This window comes from Equus przewalskii, chromosome X (assembly GCF_037783145.1).
Source record: "Equus przewalskii isolate Varuska chromosome X, EquPr2, whole genome shotgun sequence".
NCBI lineage: Eukaryota > Metazoa > Chordata > Mammalia > Perissodactyla > Equidae > Equus > Equus przewalskii.
In genome coordinates, this window is record NC_091863.1 from 3,692,401 (window position 1) to 3,702,924 (window position 10,524).

Below are 10,524 nucleotides of genomic sequence, written 5' to 3' on the forward strand. Positions count from 1 at the left end.
GGCACATCTTAAAACAGCACCTACCTCAGCTGTGGAAAAGCTGCATCGGCTGCAAATGTTCCTTTTACACATCCAGCTTTTTCTAGGGAACCCAGATGGAGGGTATGATTCAGGAGGATGTATTTAGTCCAGGCACCTTTGCTTTCTCGAATCCCAACTAGAATTGCTCCTCCAAAGGAATGTGAGGACCACCGACAGCGACCCCGCCGTTTGGAGGAAACTCGTTGTTTCTGTCGTAAATAGTCTTCTGGTCAGGAAGAAAAAGGAACACAGTCGGAGCAGGAAGGGCAGAGCTAGGTCTGAATAAGAGCTCTGTACTGAGAGACAGAGACGGGTTTGGGAGGAAGAGAGACTGGAGAGAGAGGTCCTGATGTCTCCCTGCTCCCCTCTGCTATTGGACCAAACTGAATGAAATTTACAAAGCCAGCAGCCAATAGATCTCCGCAGTCGGCTTCATCACTACAGAAACCACATCCACAGCTACAAGCGAATGGAAAGAGCCGCTAATCCCAGTGCAAACCAGCTGTAACAGAGAGATTCCTCGTGCCAGGATGGGGAACAGGTGAGCGTGGCACACAGGTTCACCATGCCAGAAGCACACAGGGGAGCTTCTGCTCTGGCTTCTCTGCACCTTTTCAATACCCTCGACACCAAACAGGCTACAGTATTTGCAAACATCTTTAACTCTGTGAGGTCGTGCTCTGAGTGCCAGCAATATAGAGCTATTCCCCAGCGGTCAGGCTGACAAATGTGTTACTCTTTCTGGGTGTTACTGAGGTTATATTGGAAAGCGATGTGCGTACATATACACATATATATATTTTGGCAGCAAAATTAGAATGAAGATCTGTAAAGAACAGGAACCTCTCTTAAGCCCAGTTGTAGGGTTGATGTCTTTGTTTCTTTTCTTATACAGTAGTGGTTTTGATGAATACAATATTGCAGATGTTGCTAGGATTGGCCGGTTATTTTTAGATACCCCTCTTCACTTTTGGGGTCCAGGAGTTTATCTTTCCTGGTCAACTTTAAGTTTGTAACATGACCCGGTACTGATCATTGGGTTGGAGGGAGTTGGCTTTAAATGGGCAGTGTCTGAAGTCCCTAACTGATAAATCAGGGAACGGTGTATAGTGTTGTGGCAATATGAACATAGATTCTAAAAGTAGCTCGCTTGGGTTCAAGTTGCATATGACCTTAGGTGTGTATTTAAAAGCTTTGTGTCCATTTCTGCATCTGTAAATTGGGCAAGATGAAAGTAATGACCTCATAATATTATTGTGATATGGGCTGAGGTAATACAGCACTCAAAATGCAAGAAGTTCTAAATAAATATTTGCTTTTTTAAGAAATTATTTCACAGGGCTATGAATTTATTTATTGAAGGAGAAGGATAATGCCGCCTACCCATAGCACATTCTCACAATTGCTTCTCATTAAGGCAGCAAACAGGCCTCCAACGTGCTGCAATTATTTGTTGTGATGGTACAATTAGAGATTTTTCACATGTTTTAAGAGACAGATTCCTGGGGGACATGACCAATAATGAGGGATGTGATGAACACTGGAGCAGGGGACCTAGTTTCATGTCAAGTGTCTACTCTTGCTAACTTTGGCTTGTTGGAAAAGCTGTAGCGTTCTGTCCATCTTAAGCAATAGATCTTTTAAACAGTGGTTAAAATAGCTCTCTTGTGGGTTCCTTGGGATGATTAAATGAGATAACATGTATGAAAACACCCGTTACCAAAAAGAGATATATATAAACTCATATATATACATGTAGATGTGTATATATTCATCAAAACCATTACATATACATATGATAGAGAGAGCTACCTTTTTTTGTTTTGAGGAAGATTAGCCCTGAGCTAACATCCACCACCAATCCTCCTCATTTTGCTGAGGAAGATTGGCCCTGAGGTAGCATCCATGCCTATCTTCCTCTACTTTATATGTGCGTTGCTTGCCACAACATGGCTTGATTAGTGGTGTGTAGGTCCGCACCAGGGATCTGTACCAGTGAACCTTGGGCTGCTGAAGTGGAGTGTGGGAACCCAAGCACTACGCCACCAGGCCAGCCCCTAGAGAGGGCTACTTTTAATCACTCTTTACATATGTATAATATATACACAAAATAGATACATATATCAATAATAAAAGAAACATATATGTTTCTTGTCCCTGGATATTTAAAATCCACTAACATAATAGTATTGTTGATAAACAGCTTTTCCCCCAAATCACTGACTTACGTAGATATAGATGCAAAAATATAGATATAGATATAGATATTTACCAAAGTAGAGTTTAGAAGCAGAGCCTTAACTTGAACACAATAATTTATAGCAGGCCAGAAAGTCATAGGCTTTGCCAAGAATGAATTAATTGACTGATTTATAAATTCATCAAGCAGTTTTTGAGCACAGACATAGTCCTAAGCACTGAAAATGCATTTGAGAGTAAGATACATCCATTTATTTTTGAAGAGCCATATAGTCTCATGCATAAGGTAGCCAAGAGCATAAGAAGAAAAATGCAATTAAAGAAGGTGTGAAAAAGTCCTGTAGTATGAATTCCTAGGGATCCACGGAGGTGGAACTGATGAAGCAAGCATCTTCAGAGGAAGTGTTCTCAGCAGAGAAAGAATGGTAAATAGATATTGATCAGATGCAGAAGTTGAGAAAAAAGCCATGGCAACAGTCTGGATAAAGGCATAGAAGCAACAATCTGTATGTGGGGATTTGAAATACAGAGGGTTTGGTATGAGCAGGGCATAGAGTGTGAAAAGACAAGAAATTACACAAGATGGGGAAGAAGTGTTCTGAGACCTGTCTGTGAGGACCCTGAATGCCATGTGGAAAGGTGGAATTTATCCAGGAGGCAGTGGGGAGCCAATCATTTCTTTTAAGCAGGTGATAGGGAGGAATAATCAGATTTATTTCAGGACAATCACTCTGGTGGCAATATGGAGAATGAGTTGGAGGGGAGAAGATTGAAAGTGAAGGAAATATTTTCTGAGACTGTTGCAAGGATGGACGTCCCAGGGAAATGACATCATGAATAAAAGAGAGAAAGAGAAGAAGAAAAGGACATGGCAATTGGTATGGGTAAGAGAGGTCATTTCTAAATACATTAAGGCAGCATAAAAAAGTGAACTTGGGTAGGGAAAGTTTAGGTTCACGGGCAAAACCTTCATGTTTGTCTTAGTATATGGGTGGTTTGGTCGAGTAGCAGATCTCTACCGTGAGATACGCTACCTGGGAGGGGGGGCAGGCAAACACATTTTCATTTCTGTCTGAATGATCTTATTGAGATTTTTAAAAAAATACTCAAGCAGACAAAGGAATTATTTTAAGAAAAAGTGAATGTATAATTTTAGGGGTTTATAATTTTCTCTAATCCTAATTATACGAGACCAGGATTGGAAGAAGGAGAACCAAACACATCATTTCATAACTATTGGGAGAACAGGTTGTAATACAGTGAATGGAGTTATAAAGTTTTAAATCCGGGAATCTTGGAAGAGATAGGGGACAATTCTTCATGCTTCCATTTGAAATCTAATTATGGAGCATGGCGAGATGGAGAAACATGTCATGAAAAGATAGAAAACAAGAGAGTGCGGAGAAGGACCCATTGATATATGAACTGGGTTTGGTATAAGAGAACTGGAAGGCATCTGAGAAATACTCTGTACTGTACTACTGCTCTCTCTGATGAGTCCATCTTCTTATCTCCATCGACCGCATTCTGATATAATGTCCGTGTTCCTGTGAGGATGACACGATTAACCCTAATTGCAATATTGGTTAAGCCAGGGAGGCTTTGGGGTAATACTAACTCGTATTGGCTCTTTTGATACAATGGTTAAAACAAAACAGAAATACGATTAAGTAGAATAATCCTTATTAGTACAATAGTAATATATACTATTTTATTAATCACCACACACTCTTGGAGATATAAATATGTTTGACATCCAAGGTGCTTAAAATTTAATAAGGTGATAAATCAAGTTCTTCAGTTACTAAAATTCAAGGTACTATAAAGTATATGCCATCTTAGAAGCATACGAGAGGCATAGTGTGTTTCCTATAGAGATGATGAGAAAATCCGTCAGAGATAAGGTTTCAGAGCAGAGATGGAAATCATTCCAAGTAAACAAATTCTGGAAAAAAAATAAATGAACATTGAGTAAGGTAAGAAAGTTCCATGTGCCTAAAGTTCAGCCAGGTAGCTTGCTAAAACAAAAAAATCTATGCTCTTGGAACTCAATAGGAGGACTCAGATTTAGCAGGCCTTGTGTTCTGGGAATCTGCATTTGTAGGGACACCGTGCTAAGTGAGTCTTTTGTAGGTAGTCCTTAAACGCTGAAAGTGCTAATGGTGATGAGTTGATGGTAGGTTCATAGTATAATGAAATCCTCGTGGGCTGGAGTCTGCTCCTGGTCTCTTGAAGCCTTTGTCCTTCCGACTCTGTTATTTCAAACCCATCAAACACCATTAATTATGTAACAGGCATACACTGTACAGAGAGATGCTCTGTGCTGACTCTCTATCTGATTATTGTAAATTCTTTCCCTAGTTATTATTTCATCACTGGGCATGATTAGTCTAAATGACTTTTAAATGGCCCTGATTTTTAAAAAGTATTCAAGATCCTGAACTTCACTACATTCATTGAGGATGAGAAACCCATTAACTATTGCTTTTGTGTGAAAACCAAGGATATTGAATCCCAAATAAATGGCCTCAAAGAGGTAGAGTTCCTTTTTAAATGACATTTTGAAGCAACTGGTCCACTGGTATTGCCTAAGACTTTTTATGAAAATCTTTCACAATGTCTATGTCCCTTTGACAAATAACTACACATAGTACACTTCAAAATTATGAAAACTAAAATTTCCTCTCTCCATGTTACTTAGAAAAAAATATATATATATAAATATACACACGTAGTACACAATATTGAAATATATATTTATATATAAAATAGAGAGGAATTACATATAATATATATTATATATAATGTTACATATAATGCTGTATATTATATATAATACATAGATATATATTATATATAAATATTATGTTATATATTTTTATATAACCCCTGTATATTTTATGTATAAATGCTGGTTGATTCATACCTGATTCTGCCCCTATATCTTTGTCCTATGTATGAACACTACTTCACTTCCTACTTTCATACTTTACACTTCAGGTAGACTGTATTTAAAGAGAAGGAAGTTTTGGGCCAGCCCAGTGGTGTAGTGGTTAAGTTTGTGTGCTCCTCTTCGGCGGCCCGGGGCTCGCAGGTTTGGATCCCGGGCGCGGACCTACATATCACTCATCAGGCCATGCTGTGGTAGTGTCCCGCATACAAAGTAGAGGAAGACTGGCATGGATGTCAGCTCAGGGACCATCTTCCTCAAGCAAAAGGAGGGAAGATTGGCAACAGATGTTAGCTCAGGGCCAACCTTCCTCACAAAAAAAAAAAAAAAAAAAGGAAGCTGAATATTGGGAGAGGGCAAAATAATAAGTAGCATAGATGAGCTTTGTTTACTGACTCTCGAGCAAACAACCCTCTCTCTTGTTAGTGACCTGTGCCAGCTGTCCCGGTAGGGAAAGAGAACATCTCTGGTGAATGAAACATGGTTTATAATTTTAGTGTAAATAAAATGAGGCTGACAAAAAATTATTAGGACAATTGCTCTCTTTTCTCCTTTCAAACGCTAGGTTGATTTTGGAATCTATTTTTTAAAATAAGCATTTCAGTTTTTTATTATCATTCATTGAGAAGAGAGGGAAAGTATTGCAAATAGTGCTTTGCTTGTGACATGTACGCATATATGTAGGAAAAGCAGTAGGAAGATATGTATTAATACCAATGGATTTGTTTTGAAAGGGGATTAACTTCTGCTATAAAGCATTGTTATATTAGTAAGAGGGGAATATTGTCCTGGAATAGTCATGACCAAAATTATGAGGGGAACAGATGAACCTGTGCAATATCTTCATGTCAAAAAACTTTTGATAGTGCCTTTTGGCCAGCAGCCGGTGAGGAACTGAAGTCCGTAGTCCCACAGCCTTTGAGAAACTGAATTCCACCAACAACCGTGTGATCTTGGAAATGGATTCTTCCCCACTCAAGTTTTCCAGAGACCCCAGCCCTGGCCAATACCTGCATCGCAGTCTGTGAACATCCTAGAGCAGAGGACTCAGCTGAGCTATGCTCCAGCTCCTGATCCACAGAACCTGTGAGATAGTCAGTGTGTGTTTCAGCCTCTAAATCTGTGGTAATTTGTCATGCTGCAGCAGATACCTAATATATGTAAGTACATGTGTATGCATGTATGAATGCATGGATGGATACGGATATGGATATGGATGGCAGTAAGCAAGTTGTAGCAAGCTGTTTTATAGAAACATAAAAGAACGTTGACCAAGTCAAACCAATATGCTAAATATTTTATAAGTTGCAGAAGGGTTGCTACAGCTCTTTCAGACACACCATAGATGAATGAACCAGACTAAGAAGTACATCATCGGCTCGTAAAGCCTGCCAAAAGGTATCAAATTAGGGGAGAGGCGGAACTTGACAACCAAATCTGTAATTCCTGCATCAAGCAAAATAGATTTTCTTCACTCTGGCTGAGAATTGTATAGCTCTCATCAACAGCCTTGATCTTTTTACAATTCATCACATCAAGGAATGATTAGCGAATCTACCTTCTCTCTGGTCAGCCCTGTGCTAACCAGGGTGTGATAGTCTTGGAAATATTATTTAATTCCAAAGGACTTATAATTTCCTGGTGTAACCATCCACTCCCCCCACAGCCTCCCTCAGAAAAATTTGTCATTTTACCTCCTGTGCTCTCCAAGCACCTTGACCTCTGACAGTACTTAATCCACCTACTTCCAGTGGCACATAGGGGGTGTGTGTGTGTGTGTATGCACACATCTTGTCCACTGGACTGTAGGCTCCATTTGTATGTCTCTCTGTAATGCCTCACTTTTCAAATGTTTATTATTTTTAATGTAACAGAAGTTGAATTTTGTTTCATTATCTTCAGTTAACCTTCTTCTCATAAGTTGGGCAGATTACTCCAAAAACATCAATGGAAATTTACCAGAAAGAATGGATGTTACTTGGTCTTCCTACTTATATCAGCTCATTCCTGAGGGTTGAGATTTCTACCTTGGGCAGACCATGATGAAGTCATCTGCAAATGTGATCTACTCCAATCTTAAAGTCATGAGCCTTCTGGTATAAAATGAAGTAACACGGGTTTTTATTAATAAAGTGAGAGGGTTGAAGTTACAGATAAACACAATCCTCAAGCCCATTGCATTGTCATTCTCAAGTCACCCTCGCTCATTACTAGCATAATTGAGCTATCTGTCCATAAGTCCCTGACAGCGGTTGTAGACAAGACCTCTTTGATAGCAATTGAGGACCAATACACACACACACACACACACACACATACATACACATACCCATATACAGATTTTGTTTTCCCTGCACAGGACTGGGCAGCAGGAAGCAGGGACCACATACTTCAGCAAGTTCTGCTTCTCACAGGGACCTCACAGGCCTTTGTGGGCTTCAAGATGCACCCCGCTTTCTTCTTGAGAAGCCCTGAATGGACTGAGACCTCAGACTCTCTCAGACCCATCCATACCTGGATGGGCACTTGGGGCTGCCCCTTCCAGAAGAGCTTCCCCTGGCTGGTCTCCAGGCCCCTGAAGCCACCATCCCAGCCTATAAGGGAAGGGAAAGGATGACAGTCAGAAGGTTAAGAGATCATGTGTCCAGGGGCTTCAACCTGAGAAATTTTTGGCCTTAAATAATCACTGTTATTTTCATTTTTTTTTCATGTGCTGGAAGCATCAAAAGCATCAATTATTTCAATGTATATAATCTTTATGTTAAACGATTATATCATTTATGTTAAAAGATTCCATGATTTCGTAACTTTTTTTTGTACATCTTCGTTTATTTTTACGTACAACTGAAGCCTCAAAAATGTGAACATTCTGAGCCTCTGATGCTTCCTGGTCATCCCCACCTGGCTGGTTCCCCGGCGCTTTGGGGGAGCAATTCTAACATTGCAGAATGATTGCCATGGAGGAATTTCTCCTTTAATTTCTCTACTCCATATGAACAGAAAGGCTGCACAAAAACTAGGCAGCCATTTGCAACCCATGAGATTTTTGCTAATCCCTGGGTTGGCACTTCAAATCAGAGGGGTAAAAACATGATCACTTCATGCAATCTTCACTGAGCTGTGGAAACTTGGTCCTCCTGGGGTTCCTAGGTCTGTACCATGCCTGCCTTATCAGAGTAGCAGAGCTGTCTTCCCTCCAATGGCTCATTCCTCAAGCATCTGACTTCTTTCAAGCCACCTTTTCTTAATTAATGAAAATACACTTTCATTTCTCATTGAAGTCAAAGACTCAACATTGGCTTAGAAGCTAAATAAGACTGAGAATTCCTAGAGAAACAAGTTTCCTCCCTGCATTTCATGAAGTTGCCAGTTATTCACCATGCTTTCCCTTTTACCTTATTTCCAATTTCAGGTTTTTTGTCATTATGGTAGTCTGGGTATTTTAAATCTACTTACTGTTGTTGTTATAGGAAAGAAAGAAAAAGAAGGAGAGAGGAGAGAAAAGAAGAAAGGAAGGGAGGAAGAGAGGAAGAGAGAGAAAGATTTCCCTTGGGGAAAATGATTCTTTTCCAATGAAAATGTGGAAAATTGTTTTTGACATCCTGGTCTAGTTGGTCTCGTGCCAGCTGATAGCAATACCTTAAATACCATTTATTAACTCAGTCTTATATTGATCCCATGAAAATATTTAACCTTGCATCAATATCTTAAATTTCAACATGAAATTAATAATATCTAATTACTTGAATATAGCAGAGTCTTAAAGAAGGTAGTTAATCTGCATGATATGACTATTTTGTGTCTAATTTCTGATCTCTCTCCCTAAGAAGAGGTCAACGCCTTTTCATTTGGACTAGTGAATAAGAAGAACCATGACTCCCACTCTTATACCTATTTTGGAAAAATATGAACCAGGATGAATCAAACTATTTCTTGTCTTTGCTTTTTCTATCCCTCCTAATCTGGCTCCATGCATTTGTAGCACTTGGAAGCTCAACAAGTGCCTACATCTTCCATTTCAGTATAAACACTCAGTGCTAAAGCAGTTGCTGGAATTGGCAAAAAAATTTGACAGGATAGGCAATAGGGAGACCATGATTAGTTCTTTCCTAAATTTAGCTCCTGCTCAGGATGCTCATCAAGAGCTGGGATCACTGATGGCTCTAACAAAGTGGAAGGCATATTGATTTTCTTGACATATCTTCTGCTTTGCAAAATTCATAGTGCTTTGGGTTCATCATAAACCTAATGGGTCCTTAGCTGATGTATGTTGTGGGACACTCTCCATAGGTCTCTTTTGTCCTGTATGACTTTAGGGAGGCCTAGCTTTCATCTGTTGTGCACTCTTTTTTCAAGAACATTTGCACAGTCAATAGCCTTGGAAGATAGAATAGGGTCTCTATTCAGAGCAAAAGGCAGATTTGCTTGCTGCCCATTATACAATATTTGACTTTCATAAGCCCAGGATGCATGTGGAGCATCAACCTGGGCCTCTGAGTGACACCCCTTTGGAACTCAGAAGGCAGAGGAAACTGATGGCAACAGACTGAGTATGTTGCTTCCTGTGCTGTGAATAATAATGTTCTGTCTCTGACCCAGGGGTTTTTTGTCTTCTGCCAGCATCCATGAAACTGTGGCAGGCTCTCTTTTTAGCTTCCATATTGACTAAAGTCTCAGATGCTTCCTAGTTCCTGAAAATGCACCCAGCAGTACCAAGAAGTAAAACCCACCACTGAGTTTGGCTCAGTGGGCAGCACCATGTACTGTGGTGTGCTAGATGATAGAGAGGTGACCTAATCAGGAAGGCCATTGTTTACTTTAGGAAAGCTGATATTTTCTTATAAATTTGTCATCAAGTTCCAGGAAAAACACAGCATAATAATATAGTGACTCTGACTTCGTGTCTTCCAGAATCATCTTCCATTTCTTTTAAAGTCTCATCAGCATCACCCAGTCCTAGAACATAAACATGCTAGCAATGCTCAAAGGCTGCTCGTCAGAATGCAACTCAGTTGATGTTTATGCATAGTGGCATGCTGGAAGTGGAGGGAAGGCTTGTCAGAGAATGGGATAGAGTATTTCACATACATTATCTTACTGAATATTTTCTAAAGTGGAAGAAGATGGTGTTTAATCTCTCCATAACACAGATGAGGAAGGTGAGGCTTAGAGAGTCTAGGAAGCATGCTTTTGATTCATATAGTTAACAATTCTGGTCACTAATTCCAATGTGTGAGTTTTTCCCCACACCACAAAGCAATTCTGGGACACTAGCAGGGTGTCCCAGAATTTAACTCAATTCTGAAACTGTCTATTCAGAGATAGCATCAGATTTCACATCTTAAGGGCTCAGT

General features: G+C 39.8%; 1 protein-coding gene across 3 annotated transcripts in view; it reads right to left on the bottom strand.

Moving 5' to 3' along the window:
• The window catches only part of NLGN4X (neuroligin 4 X-linked), a 296,314-nt gene extending 295,904 nt beyond the window's left edge, over positions 1 to 410 (bottom strand). Inside the window, exon 1 of one of the 3 annotated variants that reach the window (XM_070605425.1) lies at positions 25 to 410. The gene's annotated coding sequence lies outside the window, so the exon portion shown is untranslated. The remainder of the gene's footprint in view (positions 1 to 24) is intronic. The other 2 variants (XM_070605421.1, XM_070605430.1) reach the window with 2 other exon arrangements.
• Positions 411 to 10,524: the final 10,114 nt, after the last annotated feature.